This window comes from Lepidochelys kempii, chromosome 13 (assembly GCF_965140265.1).
Source record: "Lepidochelys kempii isolate rLepKem1 chromosome 13, rLepKem1.hap2, whole genome shotgun sequence".
Taxonomy (NCBI): Eukaryota; Metazoa; Chordata; order Testudines; family Cheloniidae; genus Lepidochelys; species Lepidochelys kempii.
The window spans coordinates 8,284,236-8,296,872 of NC_133268.1; the positions used below are offsets into that span (position 1 = coordinate 8,284,236).

General features: G+C 40.3%; 1 protein-coding gene across 12 annotated transcripts in view; it reads right to left on the reverse strand.

The window, feature by feature from the left end:
- The window catches only part of OSBPL2 (oxysterol binding protein like 2), a 50,289-nt gene extending 38,778 nt beyond the window's left edge, over positions 1-11,511 (reverse strand). For 6 of the 12 annotated variants that reach the window (XM_073309143.1, XM_073309148.1, XM_073309145.1 and 3 more), the window contains exons 1-3: positions 11,406-11,510; positions 9,780-9,918; positions 6,828-6,931 (exon numbers count right to left, since the gene is read on the reverse strand). The gene's annotated coding sequence lies outside the window, so the exon portion shown is untranslated. Of the gene's footprint in view, positions 1-2,287; positions 2,343-6,827; positions 6,932-9,779; positions 9,919-10,721; positions 11,300-11,336 lie in introns of those variants that run through there. The other 6 variants (XM_073309144.1, XM_073309146.1, XM_073309147.1 and 3 more) reach the window with 4 other exon arrangements.
- Between the last annotated feature and the right edge of the window lie 1,126 nt (positions 11,512-12,637).

Sequence of the window (12,637 nt, forward strand, 5' to 3'; positions counted from 1 at the left end):
AGAATTCTAGTGCCAAGTGACTAAAAAAAAATTAGAACACTTAAGGGACTGAAATCAAATTCCAAACACCAGTCATGTGATCACAAACTCCACTCAGTATTAAATTGTCAAAGGTTGACACAGGGTTTAAGCTACCCAACCCCACTGATCAAAGCAAGTTACACAACTGAAATGACAATGCAACTCCAGCAATTTATCTGGGAGTTTGTACACTTTAGCATAGCCAGGTAACTGTGGACGTACCTCTGGGAAAAGCAGTGTAAAGCCATTAAACTACATGTAGCAATGTTCACAATAGAGTGGACATTTCAAATTATTTGTTACAGTATGCACTGCACAAAAGCACCAATAGGTACCCAAGCCAAAAAGGCACATGCAGAAATTTACTCAACAGAAACTACAGGTACTAATACTTTCATATCTCCTGTAAGGAAGGAAAGTTTTAAAAAGAAAAAAACACCTCATCAGTAGAATAAGCGATATGACTGGAAGGAAAGCCTTTGAAAGGCTTGTTTACAAAAGTAAAACGACCAAAAAAAAGCAAATAATATCTGAATATGGTACTCAACTTTTACTACTGCTATTGTACAATAGGAGACTTCCAGCTTTAATTTAGTTTCTTTAAACACTGCAAGGCAAAGGATCTGGAGAAGAAGATATCCTGATTTTTACTTAAAACACTTGATACGGCAAATAATAGTTTATAATCAGCAGGATAGAAACAGTAAGACGCAGCAATAGGTATAGTACTGTATGCATTAGTTATTCTATCTGTATATTCTTTTGTGCATTAGACTACTATGTATTCTGTCTCAATCATACAAAAGGCTTGGCTCCTTGGCTTTCTAATTTCTTCCTCAGGTTTTCAGATTACCATAACTGTCTCCCAATTTCCCCCCTTTCATGGTAAACTCAAGGCATTGGGTTTCCCCCACTCTACCAGTAGCACTCTACTTGAATTCTTAGCCAAAGCATGAATATCTAGCAGATAAAACCTAAAAAAGCAGTGCAAACACTGCAATTTGTTCCAAGAGGCCAGGCCACTGAAATCAACTGGCATAAGTGAACGTGCAGGGCTCTGCCCATGCAAAAGAAGTTGCGAGATCAGGGCCTTACTCTTTTCTAGGGGATAGCGTCACATTTATTTAATCCCAAATTTGGCTAATGTACTTTTTTCCTTTTTAGAAAAAAGGATCAAACCACTTTTAAAGAAAATAAAAAAGTTTAAAAAGTCACATTAAATCCTAGACAGGTATTTTTTCTTATTCAACTTTTTGAGTTAGAACATAATCGTGGTGTGCTCTTTGTAGAGCATATCACATAAGGAAAACAGACCCCTAAAAAAAACCCTAAAGACACTCTACATACCGGAAACACAATATTTAAGAAGTTAATTTTGTACTTCATAGATGTACCAAAGTTAGCTAAAAAAAAGTAGAAACAGAACTGTCAACACTTCTACCAAGTGTCCACACACTGAATAGTTTTCCCCCACATACATCTTACATTTCATTTGTTATTGAAACTTACTGCATATTTAATTCTTCATAGAACAAACTGCCATTTTCCACCTATCTTACCCAAGAGCGTTTAAATAAATCCCACTTTACAGCCAAGTTAAAATCCTAAAAACAAGGTCTCAGTGTTTTCTTTTTGCTACACTAGCAGCACTATTGTTCCTGTACATACTTGCACATACCCCTTGCACTTGCAAACACTTCCACATATGTGTTCGCATTAGCACTCAAACGGCCAACTGTTTTTAAACTTCTTTCTCCCTTTGTTAATGCAGCAAAAAGCCACCACAGTAACAAACTAATAATTTAACAGAAATAGTTTGGTCAGGTTTTAAAGTTACACATAGCTTTGGCCAAACTAAACATGCCACGAGAGTTACACTGCTCTTTAAAAGCATCTTTTCCACCACAGACAACCCATATTTATAAAGTGCAACTGCAAGGGACATTTTTCGTGTTAATATAAAGGCTGCCAGGAGAACAAAGAATACGAGTCATTCAAGAGGATTCCTGGAAAGACAGCCAGGGTTCAAATTCCTGCAGATTCCACTTCAACCAAAGCATACCAGTTGCATTTCAAGGAACAGAAATAAATATTCATGTCTGTTTCTTACAGCTCTCCTGAAAGCGTCAATACCTACTGTTTTCATCTCTAAATGAAAGCTTCAATAACTATTACTCTTAGTTAACTGATTTACGAAATTAGGTTATCAACAATAGGTCTAAAACAGCATTACAGATTTACCAATTAAAACTGCCTATTTCAATACCTGCTGCTATCATCATGCACTCATTCCTTCAACCAGAAAACAGCAATGCAGATATCTAGTGAAACACAAAAGAGGAATTATTCAGCAAGTTAGACTTGTTTCCTCTCAAAGTCTGACTGCAACAACATTCCCAATCAAAATCTGCACTGGAGAAACTAAACTCCCTCAACAGGCAAGTCCAACATGGAGAGCAATGCAGAGTGCTTCTCTGTGTTCTCTATGTATGCTGCAGAAAAGAAGGGTTTAGGTGAAGCCCAGTTGAAATTTTGGCCCTCTGCCATTTTTTAATCTTTTCTGAAGGCTGCATTTATTTCTATTATAAAACCTAATCTTCAAATCGGATTTGTTATGATTTTTGATTAGGTGCTCCAGGCCCTTCATTTTTGAGTGCCATACAAATGGAGCATGTTATTAAACTGATAATTTAGTTCACAATCTCCTCATTTCTTGAATGATTGATGTGGTAGGTGGCGGTGACACTGCTAATACATCTCTGAAAGTTTGGCTTACAACATGTCAGCCAAATATCTCTACAAACACACACATTACCAAATTCTCCTTGCAAATATCCTTCCTCCAACCATCTGGTGAGAGATGGCTACAATGCACAAGCGCAAGAAAGCTCTTGCTAACCAAAAGCTCCCACTCATCTTAAGTCCCGCTGACCATTCTGAGCAGCTAGAGAAGCTCTTCTTCAACCCAGAAGACACCTGGGAGATACTATGGGCAGGCTCTGATGTAAACAAGCACCTCATGGGTTTCAGAGTAGCAGCTGTGTTAGTCTGTGTTTGCAAAAAAAAAAAAAAGGAGTACTTGTGACACCTTAGAGACTAACAAATTTATTTGAGCATAAGCTTTCATGAGCTACAGCTCAATTCGTCGGATGATGACCCCTCTGTCGAACTAGCTGGTTTCTTGCACCACCAAAGACAGCCGACAACCATCAACCATGTTAGGACGTTACATGGAAGATGCATGCACTCGATCCACAAATGGAGAATCAAGGATTTGCCACAGTGCAAAAGCAGAGACCTCCAAACCATAAAACACACTGACCAAGCTTTTCATTTCCAGAAGGTATACCAAAGGTGCACTTCTGAATCCCCTGAAGCCCTCCAATGCATTTCAAATCTATCAACTTTTAAATGTTGCTATTTCCATACAAAAGATGATCAAATTTTCCTCTCCTAGGTATGCAGACCTTCAGTAATGTTTCATCAGAAGACGTTGCTGTCCTGTTGCTTTTGAACATTACATTCACCTTTATTCCTTTGCCATTTGAGTTCATCTGAAGCCATGCTGGTTTAGGATTATGCTAACTTTAACCTTACCCTATGGGTTTCCCTTGAGAAATAATCTAGTGTTGTACTGCCCTCCTCAATAAACGTTAAAGCCCATGAAGTTACTTTATTTGTTTTTTATATTCACAAGACCCCAGTGAACATTATTTTCAAGGTATACAATGCTACACTTATAGCAACAAGACAGATAAACCAATCCATCATTACTGATCCTTTAAAAAAAGAAATTCACATTTTTTCTCTAAATTGTAAAATTCATTGTCCCTTATTGGTTCCTAGAGGAAATTATCTTGTTCATCACCCTTTAGGGGAAAATTGTTGCTAATGGGTTAATAGTAAAATGAGAGTTGGCTAGTAAATTTCATTAGAACAAGCCTAGTGTCTGTACATGTGGCGTTATCTTTGAGCCACTTGCAGGTCATATTAATAAAGAATTTCCCTAGTATGGCAGTAGTGAATCTTAATTGGATATCTTTTCTTCCCAGTTCTACTGACAAAACTTGTAATTTAGATTTGTTTTATCCTGTGGCAAATCATGCAATTCTTTGGTTGAAGGTAAATACCTAGGAAAATCTTGTAATGAATGTATTTAGTTCACAAATCCATAGCCAAATTACTCCCCCACATAACCTTTACAGCAAGAAATGTTCATTTGTTCCTTATAAAGCAATGAATAGAGTCCATGATCTTTATCTTGAAGGCTTTGCATGGTCTAGTGCTAGCTCTTGTCTGACTGCCTTACTTATGAAAGCATTCATACTACCCTTCCCCTTTGTAGAGACTCTTTAGGAAACACTAGAAATGTTGTTGGCATTGTTATACAATGCCTTCCTCCCATTCCCACCTCATCAAGGGGATTTAAATGCTGGAAGATCTGTTTAAAAGCAATGGCTATAATTAAGGTTAAGATTTCGTCACAGTTTCTTTCAGAAAAAGTCACGGACAGGTCGCAGGCAATAAACAAGCGGTGACCTGTATGACTTTTACTAAAAATAATTTGGAGGAGGAGAACGACAGCTGGAGCCCCATAGAAGGCGGGGGAGGAGAAATGACAGCCCCATCACTGGGGAGCAGCAGAGACCCAGCTCCAGCGGCACACAGCCCCAGCCACAGCTGCTGACAGCCGAAGCTGAAGAAGTCACGGAGGTCTGGTAAAGTCACGGAATCCGTGACTTCCATGGATCGTATCCTTAACTATAATATTATCCTACAGCCTGAAATGAGCCCTGATCATGGTCTTTTCCCCAAATAGTTGTTTAAGAAAAAAACAGAAATAGAATTAATTCACTGACTGTCAAGGATTCTGGATTGTTGTGAACAGAGATGGAAGCAAGTGACAAAGCACAGTCGGTGGCACTGAAAGTTTCACCAACACACTCGTGATGTCATCAGTGAGATTCAACGCTGATTTGCAGAGACCATATCTGATGTGAGAGCAGTTCAGTCTCAATGCCATCCTGCCCTAGATTTACATACCTTTACTAATCTCATATGCCATTGAGTCCCTCCTTTAAGATTTTTTTAAACACACTGCAACACAATATTTTTAAATGCACCAAAATGTACAAAAAAAACCCTCCCAGTTTGCCAACCCCTCCTCCGCATCAACTAAAACTCCCTAAGAGTCATATAAATAAATAAAATAAATAAAGCAAGCCATATTTTCATAATGACCATTTTGGGGGCAATTTGTTTATAGAGTTTATTAAAAAAAGAAAAAAGAAAACAAATCTTTTATCCTAAACAGAACAGCATTAAGCAATTGGTGCATAAGGTACAGTGACAGGACTACCCACCCATTTTGCTGCAGTACGTAAGCACCACACTGTAAGCCCAAAGAATCCTGAGCTCTTAGCAACAGGCAAATAATCCGCGGGATGGTTTTGAATTCTGATCGCTTGCCTACCACTCACTCTAGCATGTTCAGTAAAAGAGAAAAGCAACATATCCACTTGCTCACATATTTTGCTAGCATGGTACCATGCCTAATCATACTTAACATTTTGTGACCAATGCCATTACTTGTGACCAATGCCATTAAGTTTAAGGATTATAGGAACAGGTACTGTATATAACAGCAAGGCAGAAAACAACACAGAACAGTAAAGGACAGTTACAGGTTAAATTTATAGAAATCTTACCAAGCATAATGCCACTACTCATCAATTCTCTTCATACATATCCAATCATACATTTGCTCTGTACAAGTTACCCCACTATCAGCCATTTCTATGGAGACCTACTCTTGAAGTGTCATGAAAATAGCCACGATAAAAAAAAGTCAGCTGTTGTAGCCCTAGCGACTTATCAACTTAGTGCAAAGTGCTACCAGTAAACAACCATGCCTCTATATACACATCAGCAATTAATGGGACAGAACCCAATTGTGCAGCACTAACACATGCAAACAGTCCCACGGACTACTTACGTAGGGCTTCATGATGAGAAATTACTGAAAATTAGTAAAATCAGAGTTTCTACTATGGTGCCATCTCTTCAAAGGCAATATTCATAGCACAGATGTTTACGTAAACGGGAATCAGTCTAACACGTTTGTGGTCTTCAAGAATTAAAGTATTAAGAAAATTTAACTTCTTTACCTAGCATATCTATTTCTATTTATAATAAAATTTTAATAAAAAAGCTGTACCTCTTATTGTTAGTCCATTTTATTGGCTAACCAGTTTGCAACAGTGTCAATAACCCTAACACTCATTCACTAACAAACGGATTGTAGTTTCATTTGTAACTCTAGACGTACAGTAGACGACATTCTTATTTTACTAAAAACAATTGTTTAGTAACATTTGGTTTCTGAAAATTTCTAGAAAAACCTCAGGAAAACATCTTAAGAGGAAATCACATTGTTAAAAACAAAACTCTCCTTTCAATATATATCTTTACCAACACTACTGAATTAACAACACAATTACCATCAAAAAAGATTTCTCACATCTGAAACTTTGATTCCCAGATTTATAATATTGATAATGAGAATATGGAAAGGGCCAAATTTAGAAGTGCACGCCCATTTCTGCAACTGTATGCACTGTTAGCCACATGTGCATGCAACTGCTGTATCTACAAACACGACAACAACAAAATGGAGGTACTCAAACTCATGTACATTTTGTGGGTGAAAGTGGTCTTCTACCACCTAAAAATTTGGGATAAAAAATAAATAAGCTTACTAACACCATAAGGTTTTTAGACAACTTTAGAATTCCTAGTGATCTTACCTCCTACTGGAGTACTTATAGCAGGTGATAAAATGAAATGCTTGTACACAGTAAAATATATTGAAATACTTCACAGAATGCTGCCAAGGCCAGAGATTTGTTTTCTAAAATAAAGGAAAAATAAAAGTACAATTAAACAAATTTAAAAAACAAGCTCAGTTTATTCTTATACCTCATTAATCCTGAAAATTAAGACAGTAGTTTTGTACAGCTGGCTCAGTGTATTTTTAACAGCATATCTGAGGCCAATATTAAATCTCATTTGACACATTCTAATTGTTTAGTGTCTCAATACAATTTGCTATGTTCAGTCTTTTAGAATATAAAGAAACACTATTCTGTTCTCACACTTTCTTTCTGGAAGTGAATTATTTAAAAGAGTGAAGGTTGAGGGCAATATCCTACACTGCTGAATCCAAAGCAATACATGCCAGAAGATTTTAAACGAAATATGTTTGTATAAAATCCTACATTCATTTGCAATCAATTCTTTTACATTATGCTGCAGGAAAGCACTCAAAATACTGCATCTTCCAATAAACTCTGTCTATAAGCAGATTTACCAATTCTCTCATTGCTCACATTTCTTTCATCCAGATGAAGAAGTTCCTGTGACAAGCTTGTCATCAACCCATTTAATTTAGAAAAAAAATCTTGGCTGTTCTGAATTACAGATGTAAGGCACACTTCTAAGTACACTTACTACATATTTTGGAAAAATTTTAATACTTCATGTAAAAATACATAATGCAGAATCACACATACTAGTTATTTTGCAGAGAATATGACAAGAATTGTAAACATAAGCATACTAAGAATCTGTGACACTGTGGCAGGGGTGGCCAACCTGAGCCTGAGAAGGAGTCAGAATTTACCAATGTACATTGCCAAAGAGCCACAGTAATACGTCAGCAGCCCACCATCAGCTCCTTCCCCCTCCCCTGCTTCCAGCGCCTCCCACCCACTGGCAGCCCCACCAATCAGCGCCTCCCCATCCCTCCCAATCAGCTGTTTCGTGGCATGCAGGAGGCTGGGGGGAAGGGAGGAGAGAGCAAGGGCATTGCAGGCTCTGGGAAGGAGTGGAGTGGGGGCAGGACCTGTGGCAGAGCCAGGGGTTGAGCAGTGAGCAACCCCCACCCAGCACATTGGAAAGTTGGCACCTGTAGCTTCAGCCCCCGGTGCCTATAAAAGGAGCTGCATATTAACATCTGAAGGGCAGCATGCGGCTCCGGAGAAACAGGGTGGCCACCCCTGCACTATAGTGTCTAAGTATCTAGAGTAGAAAAGTCTTTTCAAGAGGTATTTTAATAAGTCAGGTGACAAAATCAATATCGATTGAAGGACAAGAAAAGAATGCTGATGTATAAGAGGAAGTCTTAAATAACAAGGAGTTTGATGTAACACTGGAATGTTCAAGGGCAAATTGCCTTACAAGATGAACACAAATGAGTTATTCACTTAAAACTTCAGAGTACTTATGTGCAAATCCTGGTTTCAAGCAGTTATCTGTATGGAATATATTTATATCTGTGCAAAACTACTTACATACTATACAGTATCTTAAAGGCTAAAAAGATTGCTGAGTGTGCTTTGAGACACTAAACGGAAGATATTGGGAAGCTTATTTTGTATTTAGTTTGATGAGTATGAAGTGGACAGTTACATTCATTTGGAAAAAAAAAAAAAAGACAGACACACAGAAGTAGCATTATAGTTATATTTATAAAAGCTGCCAGCTAAGGTAAGAAATTATTTTTAACTGCTGTGGAAATCTACTGAGAACATGGTAATTGTTCTTAAATATAAATATCCATCAACGAAAGTGACCCCGAATGGCTACAATTAATCCAAGCACATTTTTGTAGACAGTAATGCACACAATTAAGCTTTTGGATCAGTCTCAAGTCTCTCATCCTTAACGACTGTTTTTCAACTATTCCCAGAGATGGAATCTGTAATCTAACTTTTTGTGCCTTTAACTTCTGTGATCTGTTTATGAAACTGCACTGTCATGTCCAAGGAACTAATTTTGGAAAAAAGCATATCTTCCGCTTCATTAAATACATGCCATATGTATTGAGAGCTGCTGTTTCAATATTTCCTTTTCAGAATTCATCATCAGATTGCCTTTTTAAATTAAGTCAACTCAGGTGTGCTGATGGGCAGCTTCCCTGAAACTTCCCTCAAGAGTCAAAAGGCAACTACAAGTCCATTTCTCCTCAACTCTCCCACTGTACAGCCCAGAGAACAACTCATCAGTCTTCCCAGATTCACTGTCCATTATGTTCAGCACACCTTTATTTAAAACTTGAGTGTTATAAAACTTTATTTTGCTTCAAGTGAACAAGAAGATACAAATTTTAATACATTTCCTATTAGACCATTACAAAAAGAGTCACTCACACAACTTGAGTGAATAATTATTTTGAGGAAGGCTCCGTCTACACTAAATGAAAAGGCACTGTAAGAAACAACAGCTTGTAATGCCTTGTACTTCAGTGCTACTTCAACCAGTTCTCCTATCACTATCCCTGCCTCACAATGCCTCAAATTTGGAAATTGCCAAAAACTCCTGCTTCCAGAAAGTGCACTGTGGAGTTTCAGGAGTCCCAGAACAGTTGTAAGATGTGATGCATGTGGCTGCCCTCAGGTATCAATGTGAATGCCACAATGTAGATGTGCTCAGCCTTTGCAAAGATCAGTAAAAGAAACAGCCATTCAAGCAATCAGTATCCCTGAAACATTTTCCTTGGGGGTGTAGACAATGCTGATGAAAGAGAGACGTGTGAGCAAGGCAGATGGGGAAAAGATGAAACAGTGATACTCTGATCCTAAATACACTGCAAATCAATGTCCCTTTCACTTCTGATACTTGAAAGTTTAAACAAAACATGTTTTAATCAAGAAAACTGATAAGGATGTAAGGGAAATATCTATTTGCATTGTACGTACATTTGCAGATATTCATTGGTGGAGCTGCAAGCCTCACACAGACGCACACAAAACCATATATGCTTTTAGGCAGCAGTTTTCAAGTTCTGGCCCTTAAGTGTTGCAGGAAGACAAACCATACCCTCAAGGAATTCACAGGCTAAATGAATAGACAGCATAAATAAGATTAAAACCCATATTAGACAAACGGCTACATACTTTACTTTTTATTAACATGACACATAAACCTCTGTGAAGTATAAAAGTGGCCTTTTCCCACTATTTTCCAAGTTGCTTGCTACTTTTCAGAAGCTCTGCAAGAGGGGGATGCTGGGGACAGCTGGAAGAATAGAGAATCAAGGGGTATCTACTGACAAGGACCGTCAGTGGCAGCTGGAGGGAAAGACATCTTCAAGTAGGAGGCAATCTGCACCCCAGTGCTCCTAAATCATGCTGAAATCAAGCTCCACTTCTGCACATTTTAGGAGCATAGCAGATCTCTTTTCCTTGCCTTACTTTCCTTCCCTTAAGTCACACAGGAACAGAGCTCTGCTCTGACTAGACATAGGATGCCAGCTGTTCTCCTTACGAAAGGTTCTTCAGTACCTTCTGCCAGTTCTTGTTCCCAACTCCTCCAGATCAGAAGCCTTCCAGTTTAAAGAATAATTTGTAATGAAAAACATTGCCCCAGATGGCGGTAAGATTCGGTGCATCTCTGCAATGTAAATTAGGGGCAAAAGGGTCTGGCCATTCGATTTAAATCTAATGTTATTCGTTCGGCTTTACTGCCTTCTTATACATGAGACAACAACCAATAAGCGGCTATATGAAGCCCCTTCTACCAGGGAAGGGAAAGCAGCGACCCATCATACCGAAGCATGCAGACTACCTCCATTTCTCCTGCATGACGAATAAGCTCTCCAGGAAGTGCAACTTGCTCTTTCCCCTCAGCCCCTGACCTACCTTTCAGGATCTTTTGTACTCATTTGTTTGCAATAGAAAGTGGCCCCACGCAGACTGACTCATCACTGCTCCTCCCCGACATTCTGGGGATGGGGTCCCAGTCTGGAGGTCGCCTTCCCAGGGTAGCAGGTCTGATTTAGGCGGCAGGTCTGATTTGGGGCTTCTCAGGGAGAGGGTGTCGTGGTTTGGGGGAGCCTACTCTGCATTTTGGGGGCTACCCGCAAAGTTTGGGCATCTCCCTCATCTGTGCCCCTGACTGGGATGATGGGTCTCGCTTGGGGCGGGGGAATCAGTTCTCGGGGGGTTCCCTTCAGGTTGCGGGGGGGGCTCCCGCACTTCCCCCTGCCCCTCTAGGGCTGCAGGTCCCAGTTTGGGGGTCCCCGTCCCCCCGTGTCCTACCCCAGCGCGGGGGCTGGCTCCAGGGGCGGGTCGCCCGCCGCTTCCCCACCCCAGGTCTGGGGTCCCTCCCCCGCCAGGCGGCGAGCTCAGGGACGAGGGGCCGGACGGCGGAGGGTCTCTGGCCCGGGACGAAGGAGCCCAGAGAGGGGCCCAGTTTTCCCCGGGCGGGAGCCTCAGTGACCTCCCCCTCCCCCGCCGCCGCTCCCCGGGGTCCACCTGTGCCCCGGCGGCAGCCTCGGCTGCGGTGGCCCCGCCAGGGCGCAGGCCGCGGGCGAGTTGTCTCACCTGGTCCCCCAGCAGCCGCGGGCCCAGACCCGCTGACACCAAGGCGGAAGTGCGGCCCTCAGTGTTCGCCGACTGACAGCCCAGGCCGCCAACCGGAAAGCCGGGCGAGGCTATGGCAACCCCAAACTGCCTAATCAGTTGCCTGCGGGGCGGGGCACATGCTAATGAGATGCCAGGGCCGGGACGCAGAGGCCGACCAGCGCTGGCGAACCTGCTGACCAATGGCGTTCAAGGAGGGCGCGTCTATGCAAATAAGGGAGGAGAAAACTGGTCTAGGCTTGGTTGCTGCTGGTACGCTTGTAGGAACTGAAACACCCTATTGTATATGTAAGACTGCTTATATTGCACTGGTGTGTATTTTACCTCTAGTGCTGCATATCACTGCATCTATTATCTTTACTGCACTTTGCACATAGTGGCATGGATTATGCTTGCAATGTGTGTGTTTCTGGTGAACTTTCTGTAGTTTTGCATACTCCACGTATTTGGATGCACTGTATAATATTTTGCATATATAAAATCTCTTGCCTAATTGTATACGATGACCCTTTGTACATTATGCCTTTCATGTGTCAAATATATGTTCTTGCATATTCTTGCAGTTGTGTACATTACATAAAACTTGCATATTTCATTGATATATAGATATATTCTTGCATTACCCACTCACAAATATTCAATATAACATTCTAACTTTCTTATGGGTGCTAAATGCTCAAACTGCATATACTGTATATACTTACATTTGTTATATATTCTTCCAAATATATACTTACATACATATTGTACATTCTTGTATATGTCATATTTCCTGTTTTAGATTTACATGCACATAGAGACACAGGTTTTTATATTGTTTGTCTCTTCAGGCCCTAATATTGCAATTCCATATGCATGTGCTTAACTTTGTGCAGGTAACTCACTTCAAAAGAACTACTCGTGTTCTTTAAAAGAAAAGGAGTACTTGTGGCACCTTATTTGTTAGTCTCTGAGGTGCCACAAGTACTCCTTTTCTTTTTGCGAATACAGACTAACACGGCTGCTACTCTGAATCCTGTTCTTTAAGTAATTGGAACTGTATAGAGTATTGCCAACCCCTAATATTCAAAATCATGAGTCAGCACTCAAAAATCACTTGTTTGGCTTAATAATCATGAGCTTTCTTTAAAATAATAAGTGTTAGGTTCATTGTATTTGCCTTCTGATTTCTGAACCCTTAGGGTGCACTTGGC